The sequence below is a fragment of the Nyctereutes procyonoides genome, unplaced genomic scaffold (genome assembly GCF_905146905.1).
Source record: "Nyctereutes procyonoides isolate TBG_1078 unplaced genomic scaffold, NYPRO_anot_genome, whole genome shotgun sequence".
Taxonomy (NCBI): Eukaryota; Metazoa; Chordata; class Mammalia; order Carnivora; family Canidae; genus Nyctereutes; species Nyctereutes procyonoides.
Window position 1 is genome coordinate 67,780,173 of NW_026575135.1, and position 24,722 is coordinate 67,804,894.

A 24,722-nucleotide genomic window follows, 5' to 3' on the forward strand; every position below is an offset into this window, starting at 1 on the left:
AATTACAGAGGACTACAATGTGATCATTTGTATGTTTCTAAGAAAATATCACTAAATCATTTTCCAGCTGGGGTTGGAATTCAAAATATTTAACACCTAGTATGGATATAAGCCAATCAGAGCAGACCTCTGCAGACAATAACCTGTAAAAGAGCCTTGGGAAACACCTAATGTTAGCCTGCTTGGGCTTATTTACAGGGCCACCAAATTGCATCTTTTAAAGCATTATCACCATTCCTTTTTAAAAAAATCTTTAACGGAAAAGGAGAGAAGTCCATCTTTTTTTTTTCCACTGCTACTTTATTTATTTATTTTTTATTTATTTATTCTTTCTTTCTTTCTTTCTTTTTCTTTCTTTTTCTCCCTGCCCTGCTCTGCCACTACTGTTTTAATGTTTCATGCTCAACATTACTAAGCTGAAGTTGTTTGTTTTTTTCTTATACTCACTGGATTCTTTTAGAACTGAGCTCTTTTGAAATCCTTTGTATATTTACTTATTGAAGTTCTAATGTTTCATTTATACATCACAGAGGCCATCTTGCACAGTAAAGAGAGCACGAGTTGAAATTAGAATGGACGGAGTTTTGATCCTCAGACTGTGGTTTTCTAGCTCAGTTGACATCAGGCTTGGGTCTAAATCATCTCAAGCTGCTACAACAAAATGCCACCAATCCGGTGGCTTAAACAACAGAAATTTATTTCTCACAGGTCTGGGGGCTGGAAGGCCAAGATCAAGATGTTCACATGGCCTTTCCTCCAGGGTATAAAAGCGTTTAAATGATGCCTGGCCAATAACAAATATTATTAGTTATATACTTCCTTTATACGAACTCTAGCTATTTAAAGAGTGTGGATGCTAAATGAATTGATTCTCTCTGGAAGAATTAGGTAGTAGGAGAAAAGCTGAAGATTCAACCTGGTGAAATTGGTTGACAGGTCCTTCTAAGGGAACTCACAAAGAGGAACTGACATCTCCTCCATCCTGCTTTCCTGCTTTGCCTTACCCATCACCCCCTCCTCCCCATCTCAATCTTAGGCTGCAAATTTACTGAAAAGAGTAGGCAGTGAACTGAGTTTTTTTTTTTCCTTTCAGGGTACTCCATCAGTTGGGCACATTTATGTCTGGCAGGAAGGAGACTGAGGGTTTTTTTTTTCTTTTTTCGATTTTTATTTTTATTTATTCATGAGAGACACAGAGAGAGAGGCAGAGACACAGGTAGAGGGAGAAGCAGGCTCCATGCGGGGACCCTGATGTGAGACTCAATCCCGGGACTCCAGGATCACAACCTGAGCCAAAGGCAGACGCGCAACCACTGAGCCACCCAGGCGTCTCTGAAGGGTTTTTCTCTAGACAAACTGAATGACACAGAAAACAGATCTCCAGAGATGGATTTTGGGAGACCCCATCCTCAAAAAGGACAGCTCAGCCCCCATGTCACCTGACAGTGAAAACCATCAGGCAGCAAGCTGGCTAAGGACCACTAGATGTTTGAGAAAAAAATCATAATATGGAAGAGAGAGCAAATTTTCTTCTTGTTGGTATTGAAACCAAATGTATAAACATATTCTCAATAAGCAAGTGTCACTATCAAATGATTATGAAATGCAAATGGAATTTAAACAACCCATAAGACCATTGCTCACTCACATATATGGACCAACTCATTGCTTTTACTTGGCTATAAGGTCATATGCTAACCTTCTCTTCCACCGAAAAAATATTAAAGTGCACTTTTTAACTTTTTCCTGAAAAAATGAAGTTCACTCTCAGATGAAGTTATGACTGTGCCCTTTGGAAGATTAAATAGTTCTGGCAGAACTAGGGATGTTATTCCCTTTGGCGGACTGGGGTGGAACAGGCCATCTTCAAAGGTGCTCAGAATAAATGTTTTGTGGATGGAACAGAGCGGGATATTTGTACAACTGATCCAAGATGTCAAGTACTGGATTCTAATTAGATAAACAGAAAACCCAGGAGCACCTGTACAGATGGTCTCTTATAATAATTTAATCCATGAAGAATAAGGGTTGTGGGAACCAAAAACAGGAAGACATTTTCAGTTTTTCATAATTCATTATTTATAACCCAAACCACAGGAGTATAGCTTGGTTTCCTTTTGCCGGAATGGAATATACTGGAAATGTTGTTTTACGTTATCTGTTCTGGATAATGCAGTCTCAGAACTTAATATGAGTACCCCTTTCTTAACTTTGCCACGCTTTATTTTCAAACTCCAAACCAGACCTTGGCCTCTCCCTGAGAGACCTTGCCCAAGAATGCCAGAGGTCCTGGAAGTGATAGTTTCTCCAGTCCGTTACCATGGCCGAAAGCCAGAGTTTTGAACCGTGGAGTCTCAATGGGTTGTGAGATCTCTTGCAAGTAATGTATCACCACATTACTAATGGAGATCATTACAATACCAAGGTGAGATTAGGGAGAAAATGAGATGATACGAAATCATGTAGACTTTTTTAAAAGGGTGGGTTTTTTCCCCCTAATGCACATTTCCAGTTCAACATCACAGACGGATCACAAGCATTATACCCACTTGTTCTCTAAACACATGTGCAAGTGCATGCAGGAGCGCACATTCACGTCCCCCCCCCCCGCCCCGTGGCCTCCCCCACACACACTCAAAGATGACTAAGACATTTCAAAAATTTTTGGAACACTCCAAAAACCTGAGGCAGTTAAAGCCCAGATGTCTGCAGAGGTGAATAGCAATGAGAAACAAGGGAATCCACTTCCACAGAACTGCAGGAAGGCTGAGGACTTGGAGGTATCTATTTTCATGGAAGGAAGCAACATGTGGGAATCAAAACAGGGGGTGCTTGATTGAACACATACGGAACAGTTCAGCTCCGCACACATATTTTTGCTCACTTGTTACTGCTCCCATTCCATGTCTACACATACAGGTGCCGAACTGATGTTTGTTCTTTGGAAGAACTGAACTGCACCCAGCAGAGGGCAAGGGCAAGCCACAGGAATGAAAAGAGGAAGACAACACACACAGCTGAACTCCAGATTTACCTCTCATCTTGGCACATGGCACTTTCTTCCTTCCTGCACAGCCCACAAACTTTGACACCTCTCTTTCATCCACCGGACATCAATTTTATTAGGAAATCCCGCTGACTCTACTTTGAAAATACATCCAGAATTCAATTACTTTTCACCACCTTTATTGCTGCCACCCTGGTCCAAGTTACCATCTCTGCCACCCTGGTGCAAGTTACCGACTCTCTCTACTGGAATAGCCTCCTAATTCGTCTCCTCTCTTTGATGCTGCTCCCTACAATCTACTCCCTCAAGTGCCAGAGTGATTCTTTGAAATTCAAAGTTGGGTCCTATCACTCTGGCTCACACTTTGTAACAATGCCCTTCTGTACTCAGTAGAAGCTTCCCATCATCCACAAAGTCCTCCTCTCAGCCTTGTAACCTTTTCTTTTCCTGTGTCCTCCTCAATCACTCTCTTGCTGCTGTACTAACCTTGCCATTCCTCTAATGTGACAGACCTGCTTCTACCTCAGGGCCTTTGCACTGCCTGTTCCTTTCAACTAACCTATTCCATCCTTGCCTCCGATATCCCTGGTTCCTGGCATATAGCTCCTAAAACCCTTGAACCCTCTGCAATGATAAGAGTATCTTTCATACGTTAATGAATGACTAGTGGCTGGGCCCTCCCTTCCCATAGCATCAGACATGGAAGCTGGTTGCCAGAGGAACCAATCATGTGATTAGAGGGTTGGACTTTCAGTACCATCCCTCAACCTCTGGGGAGGGGAGAAGGACTAGAGATTGAGTTAATCACTAATGGCCAATGATTTAACCAATTATGCCTACCTAATGGAACCTCCATAATAACCCCTAAATGATGGGGTTGGGAGAGCTTCCTGGTTGGTGAATACATCCACATGCCAAGAGGGTGGTGTACCCCAACTCCACAAAGACAGAAGCTCCTCTGCTCAGACCCCTTCCACAGGTACCTGACTGTTCATTCGTATCCTTTATAATAAGCTGGTAATAGCAAATAAACTGTTTTCCCTGAGTTTTGTGAGCCATTCTAGCAAGTAATCAAACCTGAGGAGGGGATTATGGGAAACTCTGATTGATAGCTGGCCGTCAGAGGTACAGAAGGCCCAGGACTTTTAGTGTTTCCTGAAACAGGGCCGTCTCACTGAGGCTGGAGCTGAGTCCTTAATCTGTGGGGTCTGTGCTAACTCTGGGCAGTCAGTGTCAGAATTGAACAGAATTGGAGAACACCCAGTTGGTGTCCTGAGGATTGGAGACCTGATTGGTGTGAGGACACGTTTTGTGTCAGAAGTATTATAGATAAAAATAGACCAGATAATCATTTCCACCAAGATTTTTTTGTGTTTAAAAACCAATTTCTGCCCTGACCACCTTTTTAAAACTGCAACTATATAATATTCCTAATCCCCCTTAACCTGCTCTATCATTTTTCTTTTTCTAAAAGCACTTACCATCTCCCAAGATGGTACATAGGTTTTTTATTGTTTTTTTTTTAATTATTTCTTATATCTGTTGTTTATGTGCTGTCTTTATGGACTGCAAGTTCCATGAGGGCAAGGATCCTTTTCTGTTTTGTTTGCTTACTAATTCCCAAGTGCCTAATAAAGTGTCTGTCACATAATAGGCAGGCAACAAGTGTTTGCTAAATGAACTAATGAATGGCTTAGTGACATTCTACACACTGAAGGGAAGGACTGCCCCTCACACTGTCCTGCTTTCAGAATTCTAACAGAGTGCCATATATCCCAGACAAGTGATGCATTTTCTCTTGACAAACAAAATAGCTCCACAGAAAAGACTTCAGGCAAGAGACACTGGAGAGAAAGCAGCCCACGTCCTGTGATCCCTCAATGAAGGGCCTCATGAACAGTCTCTCCAGAACTTCATTGGCAATGTAGAGCCTAGTGTTCACACATGAGTGAATAGCTAAGGATCAGTGGTAATTTGAGGAAAATCTCCAACATGAATGAAAAACAAAACAAAACAGATTGAATAGCATAGGGAAAACTATGAGGACACAGAAAAAACAAGAAGCAGATTTTTTTTTTTTACTTCTGCAGTTAAACTGTGAGATATTGTGACCACAAAATAAGACTGAAAATAGAAACAAGAAAAAACCAAGGTGAAGCTCCTGCAAATTAAACATATAGTAGCTGCACACACAGAAATAAATGAATAGAAGCAAATGAAAAAAAAAAACCCAAGGCGATTATTAATTCCAGGAAGAGGGGAAAATTATCTAAGAACAGAAATAGATCCGTGATTACACTGTTAGGTTAACAGTGAATAATGTGCATGTAAGTCATCACTGATTGAACTTAAACTGTGCCACAACCATATGAAGGGGTTGAAAAGAGATTACAAGGGGACACTGTGAAGGAGGGATTAACTACCAATTTGATATAACAGGTCAAAACGTACTTTCTAAAACTGACAATCAGAAAACAGCTGTCAATGCACAGTATTTAGAAAAATGGAAGTATAGCCAGAAGAAACAGTTAAAGCAGATTTCGGGGGTGGCAGTGGGGTGGGGGGTTGAAAGGGATGTGGTAGGAGAATGTTGATTTTTATTATAAACTTTTTAGTATTGTTTGGTTTGTTTAAAAAATATATGATACACATTATTTTGATAAAAATAATTTCAAAAGTAAATAAATGCATATAAGTGATGCATGCTCATTAAGAAAAATACAGAAAAAAAGCTGAAAAGAAGTGGGAGTGGTAAAATCAACTATAGCTTAGTAACCCAAAACAATCACGGTAAGACTATTGTACTTACGTCATCTTTTATATAAATGGCATTGTGACTACATTTTATATACAGTTTAAATCCTGCTTTTTCTTTAACTTACCATCACTCTAAAGCAATTGTTATCAGCCATTTTATTAGCTGCATAACCTTCCTTTAATTTGCATTCGGAGCCCAACAAAGCGACACGACCGTCTCTAGTGATGTCTCCTGCTCACATGGACAAGCAAAAACATTTGAGGGAGAAGGGGGTTCCTTTTTAAAAATGATTATTTTGCATCAGGTAAAAAGCCTTTTGAAAACTCAATCCAAACTACCTTAAGTAAAAAGGGAAATTTCCTGGCTCACAGGCCTGCAAAGCTCACAGTGTCACTTCAGGATTGCCAGGTCCAGGGCTCTGCATCATTAGGAACGGATTTCTCTCTCTCTCCATCGTCAGCAGCGTTTGCTCTTTCATCAGTTCTTAGTTGGCTTTTCCTTGTGGTTGCAAGATGGTGACGGCAGTTTCAGCCCTACCTTTCCCCAGGAAAGCCTCCTTAAATAGCCTGATATCCTCCCTGACCAGAGCAGCTGGGGATGGGGACCAACACCAGAACCAGTGACAGGAGCCAGGGAGATGCAGGCCTCTGATAGGCCAGGGTAAGTAACAGGGCCTGTGCTCCCATGCTGGGGCCCCCACCCAGATCATATGGGCTAACTATAGGTCAGAGAGAATCATCAAATAAAAATCCAGGGCTATCTCTGGAGGGAGGGGGATAGGTGCTGGGTATGTGAGCCATGAAGATCTGTTACGAATTTTTGTCTTGTTCCATTGTGTTGCGAAAGTAAAATAGAGATAAGTGTGAAAAGGCAAATACAAAGCAGCCATAGTATTTGGGGATATTTATTCAACTGCCCACCATGCTCCATACCACCCTGAGCTCCCGTGTGTATTCCTTGTATCACTTGGCAAGTCCACAAATAATCCCAAATGCGACTACTGGCTGTTTCCTACCTTCCCCAGGACATCAGGAGAAGGTACATGACTGGACAGGCTGGTGACACTCCACAGTCATGGTAACCAGCCTCTGCTGGATCCTCAATCCTACCATTTTCTCTGTTTTGCTTTTTTGCCACCTAGCACGACTATGTCTTCATACATTCTCCACTGTCCTCACCCATAAGCCTTCTCCTCCCTCTTACCTCCTACTCTACAGAGAAAATAAAAGTCACCAGCTGGGAACCACTTCAACTTTCCATACCAGCCAAACTTCTCTGTGCCTCCACCCTTCTTTTCCCCCTTCCCATAGGACACAAGAAATAACATTCGGTTCTGATTTAGAGTCAGTTCATCCACTTATGCACTGATTGTTATTCTATCGTATTTTCTTGGAAATCTTGTGCTATTCTTATCTTGTCTTTCTTATACTTGCTCCCACTCTTTTTCCTCTCCTCTGCTGATTATTTCTCTTCCCATTTAAACATGCTTAAGCCTGTACTTAAAAAAAAAAAAAGGTATTCCTTTGGCTTACTGTTGCCCCACCATTTATGATTCTATCTCCTCCACTTTAGTGTAGAACTTCTTTACAAAGTTATGGGCTTTTGGGGTGCCTGGGAGGCTCAGTCAGCTAAAATGTCTGACTCTTGGTCAGGTCATAATCTCAAGGGCCTGGCATCAATCCCTGCTGTAGGCTCTGCATTCAGGGTAGAGTTGGCTTGATCCTCTCCTTCTGCTCCTCCACCACTCATACACACTCTCTCTTGCTCTCTTAAATCAATCAATCAATCACTCAAATCTTGGGACACTTGGGTGCCTCAGCAGTTTGAGCATCTACCTTTGGCTCAAGATGTGATCCCAGATTCCCAGGTTCGAGCCCCACATCGGGCTCCTTGCATGGAGCCTGCTTCTCCCTCTGCCTCTGTCTCTGCCTTTCTCTCTGTCTCTGTGTCTCTCATGAGTAAATAAATAAAATCTTTAAAAAATAAATAGATAAATAAAATCTATGTGCTTTTGCTCTATTTTCTCACCTGTCACTCACTCTTCAAATTGCCCCAACTGAAACTGCAGCCATATCATCTCCTAGAACAGAGCTTTTCTGTGCATAGGGGTGAACTTGAGGTTCTTGCCCTATTTGACCTCCCTGTAGGGTTCAGCGTTCATGACAATTGACCACTCTCTTCTGCTGGTCCTCTGGGACCCAGCTCTCTCTGGTGTCTTCCTCTCTGACCTTATCCGATACCTTTGCTAGATCATCTCTACTAAATACCCGCTATTCATATAGCTGCTGGGCATGCAGCAGTGAACAAAACAGCCCAAGTCTTGGCTCCTAGGAAGAATGACATTCCAGTCAAGGGAGACAAGCAGCAAGCAAACAAATCCATAATATTGAGTAGAAATAAATGTATTAAATAGATATGAAGCCAGTAAAAGAAGAAAACGGTGGAAGTAGGGTAGGTAGCTGCAATTTTAGACAGAATGAGTATAGAAGAGCTCTCTGGAGAAATGACATTTGAAACAAGTGAGGAAGCAAATTCTCATGTATCTATCTAGGGGAAAAGCATTACTGGCAGAAAGAAAAGCAAGGACCCTCGGGCAAGAGTGTACTTACTGAATTTAAGAAACAGCAAGGAGGTGAGTGTGGCAGGAGGCCAATGAGAGGTGGGTTTGGAAGAGAGCACTGCCAGGGTCTGGGCATCCAGGGTAAGGTAAGAATTTGACAGTCTTTTCTCTTTCTGCCAGGAAGTCATTGGAAAGTTGATGAGTGGGGAAGGAGATAGTCGCATTGTATTTCAAAAGGATTGTTCCAGTTAGCAACCGTATCAAGGCAACACACAATGCTGTCTCAACTAGGGTGGTATTGGTGAACGTTTTGATAAGTGGTTGGATTTGGAATACATTTTTTAAAATATTTTATTTATTTATTCATGAGACACAGAGAGAGAGAGAGGCAAAGGGAGAAGCAGACTCCCTGTGAGGAGCCCGATACAGGACTCTATCCCAGGACCCCAGGATCATGACCTGAGCTGAAGGCAGTCATTCAACCACTGAGCTACCCAGGTGCTGAGGATTTGGGATATGTTTTGAAAGTGGAGGTAAGACAATCTGCTAAGAGAGGACATGTGGCACGTGAGTGAAAGAGAAGAGCCAAGACTGACTCCAAAGCTTTGACTTGACAAACAAGATACATAGACGTGCCATTTAGTGACAATCAGAATTCTTGCCAAGGACTAGGCATGTGGGGGGAAATCAGGAATTCTGTGTAGATCACACCTATTAGACATTCAAATGGAGACACTGAGTAGATTTTTTTGGAATTCAGGGGAGACACTAGGACTCTACATATAAACCTGGGAGTTGTCAATAGTTGGGGTATTTTTATGGCTTTAGTCATAGAACTGGGTGAAGTAATCAGGGAAAGCCATATACATGGACGGGAGATGGTGCATTCCAAGTTTTAGTCTTTGGGAAAATGAGGAGGATTCACTGAAGGACATAGTAGAGGGAAAGCCAGTGAAGTAAGTGGAAAACCGGAGTCCTGGGACCCAAATGAAGGCGGTATTTTCAGGTGATTGTGTTAAATGCTGCTCCAGGGGTTAAGTAAGATGAGGACATGGTTTAGCTACAACATATGGCTTCAGAGCATAAGCCCATAACTGATCTCAGAACTTGAGAATTTCAGGGATAGCTGGATGGCTCAGCGGTTGAGCATCTACCTTTGGCTCAGGGTGTGATCCGGGAGTCCTGGGATTGAGTCCCGCATCAGGCTCCCTGCATGGAGCCTGCTTCTCCCTCTGCCTATGTCTCTGCCTCTCTCTGTGTGTCTCTCATGAATAAATGAATAAAATCTTTAAAAAAGAGAAGCAAAGTTCTTGAAGAACCTTACCCATCAACCCCTAATTTGAAATATGAAAAAAAATGAGATCCAGAGGAAGTGATTTGTCCAAGCTTGCATAGCTAGTTAGTTATAACTAGCTTTCCTGATCCTCTGCTTTTCCTAATGTTTCCAGAAATTCAAAATCGTGACCCTGACTATCATTATCATTCAAGTTAAAGTCGACAAAGATTGGGTTGTATCTTGTCCATGCTGCTTTAGGAGGCTGAAAATATGACCAATTTCTTCACAGAAAAGGTTAGATTTGAAGGAAAAGAAAATTGTTTTGGTTCTTGCATAAGAAACTGGTTTAGGTAGAGTGGTGACTTCTCTGGCAATATGTGATAAATTAAGTTAGTGTTTAAAGACAAAAGTTGTAAATGCGATTAACAACCTTAAACAGTTCTGCTTTTTACTCTCTGTCCCAACTCTATTTTCATGGAAGTTACACCCACTAGCACTAGAATCAGCTTCCAAAACATTATTAAGGCCAGGAGTCATTTCCAAAAACCAGTATGCTGGGGAAGATGCAATTATCGCATATAACTTAAATGTTCAAATCCAAATAAAATCTATCTTTCAAGATAAGAATCAATGGTCTGTGACTGCTGGTGCATTTTGGTTATAAGTAACCTGTTTTCCAGCTATTACTCGGTGGCTTTATAACTCATTATAAGGCTGATTGTTGATTTCTATTACAGGTTATTAAAGCTCTTCGGTTCAGAGAGTAAGGTTCATTCTATGCTGAAACTTTTATTTTCAGGATAATATAAACTCGCCATTGCTTCAAACATTCTTTCTTTCTGGGACCCAAACTGGCTTTTTCTGAGTTTTAGATGAGCTTGAGTTAGCAAGCTTTAAAATTGTTAAAACCGAACTGAGGTCACAAAGTGCCTCCAAGCCTCCTCTTGTCTGGACATACTTGATCTGCAGTTCTGTTTGAACATTGCAGCTACCTCGATTCTTAACAAAAGAGACAGGTCCTTTTGCAGCACCATGCACACTTTATATCAGAGAACTATATTGTCTTTTACAAAAAGATCGTCTTTGTCATAGAAGCCTTTCTACTGATTCTTTCAACTTCCTTCACCATCTCTTTGAATGGGACAAGTAACTCCATCAGGTTCACTTCACAGATCATGAAGAAGAGGCTGGCAATCAGGTCAGTATGTTGGTGGTAGGAGAGCACATATACTGCTTTCTTATGTTGAGCAACTACTATGAGTTACTCATGAAGTACATACTTTTTATGCATGCATCTCACTCCTTATGGCCCAGTGGGCCTTTGTTTTTATCTCCCTCATATAAATATGGAAGCCAAGGCTCAGTGAGCTTCAGCAATCTGCTCAGGGAGCACAGAGCAAAGAAGTGGTAGAGACAGGATTAAAATCCAGGTCTGTGTGCCCTGAAGTCCATGATATTTCAGAGAGCAGGGCTCTCTTAAGAACCATTTGGAAAAAAAAAAAAAAAGAACCATTTGGCTTGTGGGGCGCCTGGGTGTCTCAGTCAGTTAAGCCTCTGAATCTTGCTTTTGGCCCAGGTTGTGATCTCAGGATAGTGGAATCAAGCCCAGAGTAGGGCTCTGTGCTTAGCATGGACTCTGCTTGAGATTCTCTCTCTCTCTCTCTCTCTCTCTCTCTCTCCCTTTCCCTCTGCCCCTCACCTTGCTCTCTCTCTCCCTGTCTCCCTCAAATAAATAAGTAAATAATTTTTTTTAAAAAAAGATTTTATTTATTTATTTGACAGAAAGAGAGAGAGAGCATGAGCAGAGGAAGTGGCAGGCAGAGGGAGAGGGAGAAGCAGGCTCCCCGCTGAGCAGGGAGCCTGATATGGGGCTCTATCCCAGGACCCTGGGGTCATGACCTGAGCTGAAGGCAGGGACACTTAATCAACTGAGCCACCCAGGTGCCCCATAAATAAATTTTTTTAAAAAAGAGCACAATTCTGCTTATTTATTAATGTTAGGAAAGAACATTTAAATGAAATATAAATATAGAATATATTCACTTTTTGAAATGAAGGAAACTCCCTTCTCTCTTCAATCCTTTCATTCTCCTTATCAATTTTCTGTAACTGATCTCCTATCTGCAGAGTTCTGCATACTTAAAGAGTTCACATAGTTAATCTGACAGAGGCAGTTTACCACATTATATATTTCCAAAGTGGACAGGAAACATACAAATGTGTTCCATGTCCTTTATAATGGGGACAGAAATCTTAAAACCACTGACGCCTGCAGAGTAAACTGTAGCAGTTGGGGATATTTAAAAGGAAAAGTTCAATTTTGCGTCTTTCTATGAAAGTATAAATAAAATTGCCTCAATTAGGCAACTCATCTGGTTTGTGGGAACATGACAGTGTTATTACTGACGTCATTTGTGCTGGCCTGTGCCATCCTGTCTAATCCAACTGGGACCAGCCAGCCAGTCTGGCATCTGCCCACCCCATCAGTGCTGTTCCCCTTCCTCCATCCTCATCCTTACCAGTAGTAAGGGAAAACTTGGGAAATTGTTTCTCCTCCAATTCCTTCCAAGTTATAATGTCAAGATTAGAAGGAGAAAGGCAACTGGTTCAGCTGTGCCATGATGAAAGTCTTGGAGAAGTAAGATGAAAAGGAAAAAAAAATGTTAAAAAAAAACATTAAGGAGAAAATATATCAGCAGAAAGACCCTGATAAAGAGCAGTTTGTTTCACTGTCCAGTGATAGATCTTGGGAGAATTTTTGTCACAAGTATTTGCTAACTACTGAATTTAATTAAAATAACTTTTGTGACTGAAACCACAATCCACTATTAAAGGTTTGTGTGCAAAGCACTGGAAAGGAAATCAGTAGTTTGTAATAACATGACAAGCTTTGTAAAGAAGGAGTTATACATGTGTTCGTGAGAAAAGGATAGCTGCCACTATCTTGCCATGGAGAGGTCCCTCTACTTGCTTTGCTAGCATGGTTTACTTCTTCAATTAGAACTGGAAATTTCATTTGGTCTTCTTTAGATCCAAATATACATTTACTTATCCATACAGAAATGTTTACTGATTACCTCTTATATATACTAGATTCTGGGCTAAGGAAGTCTAGGCATGTACGCAAAGAGTTCGAATGCAGGATGGAAGTGTCATCAGATAAATGTGAACTATCCTCAATACCAAAGAACAAGACACTCAGAGGAGAACAGTCCTAACTGGCTGCCAGACAGATGCCAAGGAGGCCTACCTGAATATTAGCTAAAGGCACGGTAATTAGGAATTGAACATCAACCTTTTGCCTCCATTAATCAGCTGTGTCACCCTGGACAGGTTTCTTGTCTCCTCAAAGATACAGTTACCTCATCCATAAAAGGGAGACAAAGCTACTTGCTTTAGAGGGTGACCATAAAGATGAACTGAAATATTCTAGATGAAGAGCTTTGGAGCACCGGGTTCATGGCAAGTGCTAAAGAATCATTCACACTAGTGTGCTTGATGTACATCTTAGGATGATCAAAGTTGATCAGTAAAGGTTGATTTTCACTAATAGAAGCAAGTAAAGAAATAAACAGGAATGTACTGGTAGTTTAAGGAGATAGCTTACAGATTCAAGACAAGAATTTAAAGAATCAGGTCATGAAACAAATAGGAGACCAAGACCAAATCAAGGTTTCATGTAATAGGAATGAATGAAAAAAAAAAACAAGCCTTTTGAGGAGACCATTGTCACTGGTTTTCAATCCCAGTATAACTTGGCTCAGATTTACATTCTAGAGAGAAAGTAGAAGATTGGCCAACATCTTGGACACATGATTGGCCACACTCATCTCCTGGACAGGGAAAGGAATGGGTACACAGTCAGAGAAGTCTTCTTGGAAGCTGTAGTGTTTGTTGGTCAAGAAGAAGAGAAAAAGGGAGCATTCAGAGTGGAAAGCCTGAAGCTGAGGAGCCACTGCTACAGCAGCAGCACTTCTGATGACAGGGTCAGAGCTGCCTGAATCTTTAGTCAGGGATAAGGAGTACTGTGGTGAGGAGAATGGGCAGGGCTCAATCTTCCAGGGCTGCCTGGATAGCCAAGAGAGGAGTTCAGAGTTGGTGTGACAGAAACTGAGAAGTCACTGAAGGGATCTGAGAAAGATTAAACAGAGACAAACGAACATTTCACATTTCATAGTTTTGCACCCCTTGTAGTGTTTGGCAGGGCTGAGCAGTGTGATTTGGAAAGGGGAGAAATAAAAACCAGTTTAGACTCCAGGAGTCTGTATAAGGTGATGAAGGGCTAAAATAGGGTGGCAACGTTGGGAAAGGACAAAAAGTTCTAGGTAGGGAGATGCTGTCTTTTTCTTTTAGAGAAAAAGAATTTTTCAAAAGTTAGTAGGATAGCTAGAATCAAAATGGCAGACAATAACAAGTGTTGGAGAGGATGTAGAGAAGTTGCAACCCTATGCATTGCTGGTAGGAATGGAAAATGGTACAGCCACTTTGGAAAACTGTCTGGCAGTTCCTCAAACGATTAAACTTAGAGTTACCATATGACCCAAAAGCTCTACTCCTAGGCATATACCTGATAAAAATGAAAACATATGTTCATACAAAAACTTAGACACAAAGGTAAGAGCATTATCCATAATAGCCAAAAAGTGGAAACAAGCCAAAGGTCCATCAACGCACAAAGGTCCACGAATGGAGAAACAAAATGTGACATATCTATACAATGAAATATTTGGCCATAAAAAAAAGGAGTAAAGTATTGATACATGCTACAACATGGATGAATCTGGAAAACATCAGGCCAAATGAAGAAGCCAGTCCCCAAAAGCACACATTGTATGGTTTTATTCATGCAGAATTCCAGAATAGGCAAATCTATAGAGCCACAATGCAAAGTAGTTTGCTTGAGATTGGTGGGCAATGGGAGAGCACAGGGGTGACAGCTAAAGGGGAGAAAGTTTGTTTAGGGGGTGATGAAAATGTTTTAAAATTGACTCTGGGGGTGACTGCACATGTCCATGACTTAGAAACCATTGAATCGTACATCTGGAATGGACAAAGTATAAAATGTATATTATATCTCAATAAAAATATTGTGGTTTTTTTTAAAGATTTTTTTAAATCTATTTCAGAGAGAGAGCATGAAAGAGAGAGAGAGAGAGAGAGAGCATGAGCAGGGGGGAGGGGCAGAAAGAGAAGCAGACTCCCTGCTGAGCAAGCCCGATGTGGGGCTTGATCCTAGGACCCTTGCTTAATGGCTTAACCAACTGAGCCATCCAGGTGCCCCAAAAAAGTGTTTGTTTGTTTTTTTAAAGTCAACAGGATGTGGCGATTTAGTATAATGGGAGATGAATTCAGAAGACTGAGTTCAAGGTAGTTCCAAGGCAATCTACTTGGGTGAGCAGGAGAGGGTAGCATCACAACAAAGAGAAGGAAGGCAGGAAAAGGAACCTGGCTGGATGGAAATAAGGAAATAGTGCGTTGCCTGTGACACATGTCAAGTCTGCAGTGGCTGGGAAGGAAGGATGTAGGTTATTAATGTAACCATGAAAAAAAGGATATGAGAATGCTCTTGGGCCAGCTATGTATGGTCCTTCCTCCCGGGGACCCAGGCTTCTTTTAGAATGACAGAGTGGGACCAGATTCCAAAAAGGCAGCCAACCTCACACAGGTTTAGAAGTAGAAGTAAGATTTTCATAGGCAGGTTATTCATAATATAATGTAGTTGTTATTACAGTACTTTCTTGAATTCTGCTATCGATTACAGGTTTTGGCTGGCCCATCCTGAAGTCTGTGTTCCTCCATCTCAGTTAGTTTGCCATCCTGCACCTAAGGGCTGCTCAGTAATTTTTCTAGTAACTTCAAATTTCAATGTAGATTTTCACTAATCTACCAAACATTTGAAATACAAAGATAGTCCATAGATGATTGTTTAATTAGATCACTGGCCAATCTCTACACATTAAAACTTGTAAAACTTGGAAACACATACCTGGGTCAGAGTGGATCTGACACAAGAAAGGCTTGAATCCTTCTTCCTGCTACAATGAAAAAAACTCATTCTTCTCTCTATTGAAGAGTTGAGTAAATCTGCATAGTAGTGGATGTTTCAGGGTCTGAACCTGGCATTTTATGTATGTTGTCTTATTTAATGCTCATGCTGATGAGAACATAGGCCACAAAAGCAAAGGGCATTGCTGAAGATCATTTAGCAAGGATTTGAAACCAGACCACTCTGTTTACAAAGACTGGATTGGTAGCTAATACATTATAATGGCTTCAAGGGTATAATATCCCCCTTAGTGTTATGTCTTACATTTATGAACCACTTATTTATGAGTGTTAAATGCATTTGAATGATCAACTGTTACTCACTCAATAATGCTTTTGGACAGTGGTGGTTTCCCAACCAAAGCCAATAATTATACTGCACAACAAGCCTCACAGCTGGGGAATGGCCCCAACAGAACCAAGGATAGTGGCTCCCTGCCACTCAAGGATGGGAAATTCTGAAAGCCAGCCTGGTGCTTTTTCTTACCTTTCAAACACTTGAATATTGATCACCTCTAAACTGGGTCTTGCCAAATCATTCATTCACTCCCTTGATTTTGAAGACTATGCTTATTTAAAAGGAAATGTAATCCATAGGTCTCTGGTTCTTTTACACTTAAATCACCAACAGTATGTTCTTTTGCAATAGCTACTACATGTCCAAAGGTCTTTGGAAACAGTTTTTTGTTGTTGTTGTTGTTGTTGTTGTTGTTTTGTTTGTTTGTTTTGTTTTGTTTTGTTTTGTTTTTTTCATGAGGGCAGGAAGCTGATTTGGACAAGAGTAATCACCAAAAGGTTTAAGTTCACAACTTGAAAATTCAAACTCCTATGGTTTAAATTGTAAACTTGCCCACTCCTTATTCTGAAAGGGCCCCAAAGAGCAATAATAGCAAGGATCTGGCAAGTATTAATACATAAACATCTGGAAAAGGGGGTGGGAGGTGGGATGAGAGGAGAGGACAATGACCGATATGGATGCCATCAGGATAGCAGGCCAGGGCAGGGTCCCTTGACAGATTCAGGAGACACAGTGTCCTTGGAATCCTGATGTTCTTGTTGTGAAGTCAATAATGGCAGCAGCTGCCAGAGGAACACACCAGGAGCCATGAGGGAATTCATGGCTGACAACAGAGCAAAGACTTAGATTCATATTTTATATAAAACTTAAAATCTGTGGCTGGGCCCAGAGGCTCCAATTTGTTCAAAGGCATATGTAAAGGTCTCTCCTTCTGCTGGGTTATGGCAAAATCTCAGACTGGGATGCAAGTAGAAGAGTACAGAAAGCTAATTTTTCATATTCAGTAGATCAAACAATAACTTTCTTGTTGAGACCTATATAACACAGTGCCTTATTATGTTTATTTTTATCTTTATTTATAAGGGACTGAGAATTTTCTCAGTTGTAATAAATACCACAAAATGAAAATAAATTTTGACAGCTTGAAAAAAAAGTAAAAAGATATGTTCATAACATTGTTGAAATGTAAAAATTTTTATCGTTAATTATAGATAATGGAGAACAAAGACTGAGTACTATACAAAATCAAAATACATGTGCATTCTCTGAGAGAAAAATTTAAATTACAGGATTCCTAGTTGTAGAAAAAATAATAAAAAATGCACAATGAGTTTCCTCTGTGACATCATGGACTTCATAGAGACATAGGCAATACTGGGGAACAGAAAATTATCATCCCATAGACAAATTTCATGGTAGTTGGGATATATTCCATATTACTGACATATATATCTCTGTCAAGTGCTTCTAGCCTCATTACCAGGGAAAGAAGTAATCTGAAGAATGGGGGCAGGAGGGCAGAAAGAAGAGAAAACCCAGGGAGGCTCAAGGAATACAGGGAGAGAAAAGATGCCTACTGTGGCTTGAGTGGTATTTATCCATTTTGTTGCTTCACCACTTGGAAGCTGTAGAGCAGGAGAAAGAGATTACAAGGGTGACCCACAAGTGCCATACATGACTTCTGTCCATGTGCTGTTGGGCAGAACTAGTCACATGCCCGGACTTAACTGTAAGGGACACTGGGAAATGTAGGAAGTCATGGATAGTTGGTGAGTCCCAAATGTTTCTGCTGTAAATACCGACCTGACTTGTACCTGTACTTGGACTTCCTTTGGGTCTCTTTAACATAGTTTTTTTTGTGTGTGAATTCACTGAGTTACATCAGCAATCTCCCAACAATTTCCAACTCCACAGGATGAATCAACAGTTAGAGTGGGACATAGAAGGAATTTCTTGTATGAAAGTATTTATACCACATCAGGCCTGACCTATAACATGGAGCAAACAGGGAGCTTCCTATCAATATCTATGCATCAGTTACACTATGTCTGAATCAAGTAACATGGAAATTGAGAGAAGATGGTCCCAGCAGATGTGCAGTTCTCAATTAATTTTTCCATTTCTCTCTAAGAAGTATATATTATTTTCACTGGGAGAGAGGACTTGCAAAGAGGTTCCAGGTACAACTTGATGGAAAGAAGGGTGAACCTCCTAGGGAGGGTGTGCTGGAGTGCATGGGTGTAGGAGCGCATAAGTATGTATTACATGCTCTGTGTGAGTCTCATTCGTGGAATAACGGAGGCTGTGATGCTGCACAGGGTATGTCCCCTATGATGCCACCCCATCATTTACAACATGAGCAAGCAGAAAGTTATTGTAATGCTGAATGGGGCCACCCTGGAAGAGCAGAAAGGGGGCAGAAAAAAAGAATATAGGCTTCTCTACCTCCCCTATGGACCAATAAATATGGAAGCCAGTGGCAGTGTTAAGTAACCTAGAGAGCAAGAGCTCAGGCAGTCTACAACCACCAAATACTGAACATTAATGTATCTAAACGTCTCAGCCTTTGGATAAATCATGAGGTCACATGTATGGTAATGCTCCCAAAACACTGCTTTGTGCACTTAGTAGCAGAAATTTCAGTGCTTTCTGTCCAGGGTCCTCTAGCCCCACGTATCTTTGTGTGGTGTTAACATGAATCAGAAATTTACTGCTGCTGCTGACACCACAGCTCCTGGAATAGATTCAAGACTAGGTCCCTTGAGGCTAGTGGGGGCCAAGGGTAGAAGAGAAGCTGTACATTCTTGAATGGCCTAACTTTTCCAATTCATTACACATACTTGACACATGCTGGGCATGGGATATTGTCAGCTGATGGTGGCAAGGTGATTGCTGTCTGCTGATTACACTTCCCACTGCCGATCAGCAAATCATCCCTTGAAGAGGGACCTCTCCATGATGTATATCAGTGTCTACCATGCAGATGGGTTAGCCCAAATCAGGAAGGAGGGGAAGGAGATGAGAAGATGAAAAGATGTGACTGGGACAAGGGTTCAGGAAGCTGGAGCTACCTGGAGTGTGAGATCAAATCCCACACTTAGTCCTTGAGCCTGGGAAGACATTGGCATCAGGGTTCCCTTGTTCCCATCCAGTCTCCACCACAACGTCCAACTCCATGGAGCCTCCAACAGCCTGGCAGACCTCTTGCAATGTAAACCCCTTAGTCTGTCCTCAAAGTTGATGAGGCATGAGACCACTCCATGCCCACACTTATACAAGCCAGAATGGGGAGAGGTGGGCAAGGTCTTATTTAACAACCCAAATATAAATTCTTCTGCCCTTCTCTCAGAAGACATATTGGCTCTCCTACTTCCCCTTCTTAGCTCTTTCCTCCACGCCTTCGATTGAACTCTCTAATAAAGCTGTAGTACAGAAGCTTCTGCCTCAGGCTCTGCTCTTTGAGGAACCCAGGCCAAGATGATTTGTTTCTTAGGTTAGGACAATATATGTCAGGACCAAATTTTCCCATGCAGCAAAACAGCCAGTCATGTCCAAATGCTATGGCTAGTCCAAGATCTTGAGACTATTGCTGTATAGAAGGAAACCCCCCACCCATTAGGGGAATATGTAGATTCTGATCTTTCCCCTTCCCAACTCTCTCTTGTAATTGGAGGTTTAATGCATGCAAATCTGCCCTAAGCCTTTGCCTTTCGTTATGACCAAACGATTAAAAATTCCGGGAAGAAACTTACATCATTATCTTCCCAACTCAGAATGCTGGAACTATTAAGCACGCTTGTGTTTCTTCTTAGAATATGAGGAACTCAGGAAGATAGAGATCAAGAAGCGTTCCTACGTCCCCAGCCTTCATCTGGTATCTTGTGTCCGATATATATTGCTCCTGTAGTTCATTCAGACATCCGACCTCCAACACATCTACAAGAGCACTTTCAGATGTGCCTTTGTGAGGAATTCCTTGGGGCTCTGGTGGAGCTGGGCCAAATAAAAACTGAAAACTATTATACCAAGCAGTACGGTTCACAACTCCAAATAGATTATTACCAGACCTGTGTGATGCACTCAATGGAGTCTCTTGGCAACAGGGCTTATTTTCAAGCCTCACTCATAGTTCAGCAGTTGATGGGCACCTACATATATGATAATGTAGCTGAATCACCTGCTAGAGATGAAATGTGCCTTTTCTCCCCCCTTTAACTTTAAGGCACTGAAAGCCATTCCATCTGAAGAGAGCGCTGGAGTAGCTAACTTTGGAATTGGGCTAGGGTTCTGGCAACCTAAAATTGTCAGGAGACAAAAACTAAACAAAAGCTTTTTTTTTTTTTTAAGATCAAAGAATTGCAAATCAGGGCACATGGATTTGGGCAGCAACCCAAATAGAGTCCCACTAGGGAGCAAAAGTCAAGGGTTTTTAAAGACAAAAGGAAAAGGAATGTTTGTATAAGTTGTTTACAAAGAATTTTGATTGGTGTTAGCAGAAGAAAACTAATTGTGGCTAAACAGAATTGGTTGCTAGGGCTCTCCCTACACATAAGTCTGTCACTGTAGCCACCTGCAGGTGGGCTTATGGAGTCCTTGGAGTATTTGTGGTTTGGCCCAGTTCAAAAGTTCAAGGTTCCACCTGGTGAGGGCATGTGAAAGGCCTACATCCTTAGTGGCCTCCTGGCTTCATTTTAAAGCCCCCTGACATAAGTGACTGACTCTATTTTATTTCACCTTTTCATGGTCCTGTTAAAAAGGAGAGCAGGATCACCCATTGGGTGTCCAACGTTGTTACACTACAGAACACCCCCATCCCAACCCCAGATACCATGAGCCCTGATGCACCAGGACAACTGGGGTTGGTTAGAACCTGAGGCTACCTCTAGCCAGAAGGTGAAGAGGAGCCCATCCTCCAGGGAGAAGCTGGGACCCAAGAGAAAGAGGGCAGCACTCATGAGGACAGCCTGAAGCTACGGAAGCCATAAGCTCTGCTATGTCCTTGTCTCCTTCTGCTTTCCCCTCCAATCCTCCAACATGACAGAAACAGCAGCTTTGCCACAGAGGCAAAGAGGAAGTAGTAAGAGATCAAGAGAGCTTGTCAAAACCTCAGGCTGCCATTGCACCAAGGCCAAGCCCAAGATAGCTGTCCAGATGTTTGCACTCAGATTGTCTCCTGACTTGGAGCTCCATGTGCTCTCTCCTTCTGTGGCCATAGCTCCTTTCAGGATTCTGTGAACAAGGACCTTATTTTGAAAGGACATTTTTTTTTCCTCCCTATGGGCAGGAGAAATAAAACAGGACGATGACCAGCTTCGTTTGAATCGAACGTCTGATGTGTGGGAACAAGAGCTCTGGGCTGAGCAAGAGGCCACTTGAATCCAGGCTGTCCTCGCCAAGGAGAGACATCTGTGGGCACCCCAGTAAGGTCCCAACCTCTCAGACTGTGGAGTTCTCAGCTGCGAGAACAAAGGTGCTTGCCTATATCAGAGATTTTCATATTTGTTTATTGTACAACATAGCACTCTTTATTCAAAACAGATTTAAAAAAAAAAAGAAGTAGAAGGAAAGAAACTGCTGTTGTTGAACTTGGAAAGGAGACAACTGAAAACTGATGGCCTGAAGGATTGCTGAAGGCTGGGACTGAAAAGGCCCAAGGGTACCCCTCTCTTCTGCCCTGCCCCCTCCCCCACCCACACAGCTGGTATTTTGTCCACCATGCAGCAGAGAGCCAATCCCAGTGAATGCTGAAGTTGCAGTCTGCTGTGGCAAGAGAGAAGAAAGATGAAAAATGATGTGTGACACACTTTGTAACAGCTGGTGGTAAATGTGGCCACAATGGGAAAGCCCTCCATCAACAGAAGGAGGAAATGTGTGGAAGAATTTTAGACCAGGGTTTATCCTGAATTTGCATAGGAGGAAATGAGAACCCTATATATATGGCTCTTTGGTTGAGATCCTCAGTTTGCTCAAGATTTAGAGAGTTGCCAAGGACTCCTCTGTTCTTCAAGATAGGTCTTCAGTCCCTTGCTGGTCTTCCTGCTACCATTAAAGACACCTTCATTCCACCTTGGCTCATCCCAATGACTCACGAATTCAGAGACCCCCATGGCTGGGTGTCAAAGGTCTCTGGCCTCTCAGAATCTCCTTCAGCAGGCTGTCAATATCCCCCAAGGGTCTGGTTTTCTCTAGACACTGGAGACGGGGACTAGGTAGATTCATTTGGTGAATCCCCTGCTTCACCAGCCTGCAAAATATAAGGGAGGAGTTCTAAGCAGCCAGTTGGCTCAGAACCACTAACATACAAATCTGTAGCATTCCTATTATCCAAAGGTGGAACAAAAAGGTTCTACATTTATACCTCTTGAGAATCAGTCAACGCATTAGCACTGGATGAACTTCATGGGAACAAGGTAATATTCAAAATATTTACCAAGTGTTACGTCACATGAATGTGATCAGAATGGATGAAGGGCTGGAGGGAATCCTGGAGACATCCTGGTTGGCCAAGTTTGGTAGACAATCTTATGCTTAGAATTACTTATGCTCCTCCCTCCAACTCATTTGTTGAAATCCTAACTCCTAGTACTTCAGAATGAGACCTTATTTGGAATAGGATCACTGTGGATATACTTATGACAGATCATACTGCGGTAGGGCGGGCCCCCAATCCAAATGACTGTTGTGCTTATAAAAGGGGGAATTTGGACCCACTCACACAGGAAGAACACCATGCAAACGTGAAGGCAGAGATCAGGGTGATGATCTCTGATCCGCCGACAAACTAACGAACACCTAAGATTGTCAGCAAACTACCAGGAGCTAGGGAAGAGACCTGGAATAGATCCTTCCCTAAGAGCAACTTCAGAGGGAACACCTGGATCTCAGACTTCTAGCCTCAGAATCTTAAGACATTTCTGTTGTATAAGCCACGCAGCATGTGGCACTTTTTATCACAGTCCTGGCAAACTAGTCTGGGTGGTGAGGAGGTCTGGAAGTCCCAGGGATGGAATGTGGATGGCAGAGGGAGAATATTTGGTGGCTTGGGACAGGGCCTATTGGCCAGTTGGTATGAAACCATTTCAGTATGTTCCCAATCAGTTTGACCACACCATTGCACACGAGGGGATTGTCAGGCCTGACTGGAAGATCATGGGGTGCTCACAGTCTCTCACTTCCTGGGATGTGTAAAACAGGGAGAGAGAAACATCTTTTCTGGAGAGTAAAGGAGTGCACCTGCTTTAATAGGGAGTTGGAGAAGGTTTTTTCTTAGGGTAAGAGATTTTAGCATTGTGGATAACCAGCCCCATTCTGTATCTGACTACCAGCTGCTCAGGTGGGCTTTAGGCCCTGAGAAAGGGAGCAGAAGCCCAAGACACAGCCTCTGATTTCTGGAACTTACAATCTACTTGCAAAGACAGGATTATGTCACCTGAAAGAGAAGTTCATATAAAGCAATGGAAACATAAGTGCAATATGGTCCATACAAGTTGTTATTTTTAAGAACCAGCTCAGGTGACCAACCTTGGACTGAAGATTCCTATCAGCCCAGAGGCTCTTTTGTGAGATGGACAGCCAAGAAATGCTCAGGCTGACAGTTCAACATCTTTTGTTCCTCCTTCTCCCGCTCTAGTTTGCAAGTTGCTCGGAATATTGGGATGTGAGCAGCTCTCTCAGACTGTGGGCTCTTTCTAAAAGAACTGAAACAAATCCCTATGCTTTCCACTTGTGATGTCAATGTTCTTCTCACAGTTTTTTTTTTTTTTCTTTCAAGTCTCTTTCTGGACATTTTAATTCAGTTTACATTTTAATTTCATTTTCTGTGAGCCCTTCCTGGTTGCGGAATGTCAGGGTGATTAGTTTGTGTTTCATTAACTTCCATTCAAGCCTGTTGGGGTTTCTTTTTTGCTGAGGGCGCACGGATGTTGGCCAGACACATGAATGTTGGCTGTGCCCTGACCGTTTCTAGCAAACTCTGGTGGGGAGTTCTCTGTGTGGTGAGGAAAGCCGATCTGGCTGACAGAATGGGGGGGGGGGGGAAATGGGCGAGGCCGAACCATAGGCAGCAAGTGTCTTCCCAGAAGCAGCCGAATGTACCAGGGAACATATGGGGGCACAGGGTCTGCCGGAGATGCAGTGCACTTGTTAGCTCCATTCACAACAGGGCGGAGGGCAGGCTCAATGTTCCCTCCTCTGAACACGAACGTGCGTGAACTGGGAGCACACGGACAGGGGCCCATCCCTCAGAGTGGACACTTGACTTGCTTTCATCATACTGGGGGCTCTTGGCCTGGCACCCAGGAAAGCAACAAGGGAGGAGAACCTGCAGGCACCAGAATGTGGCAGTCCTCCTGGTTTTTGCTGCTTGGGGCTGGACCCTGATGATTTCTGAAAATCCTTACAACCTGTTTTGACCGTTTTCCCCGAGGAGCATCTATTTCCAGGATAAATGAAGTTTTTCTTCAAGGTCATGCATCATTTCACAGTGGTGCTGGGGTCCGTTTCGACCATGCACAGTGGTGCCTCACACACACATCAGACATTCTAGGAATGTGTTACTTGCTAAATTTAGATGAATTCCTAAAGGTCGTGTCTGCAACTTCCATTTTTATAAGTTGGATCACACTGTAAAACCATATGGGGAGCACATTTCAAGGAATACTGCACTGGCTCATTTTGCAAAATTAATTTCCACTGATTTAGTTGTTTTATAAGCAGAACTGGGTTTGAGTGGTTTCCTTAAAACGAAGTACACAGAACCTCTGCTCCTCATCTGCAACA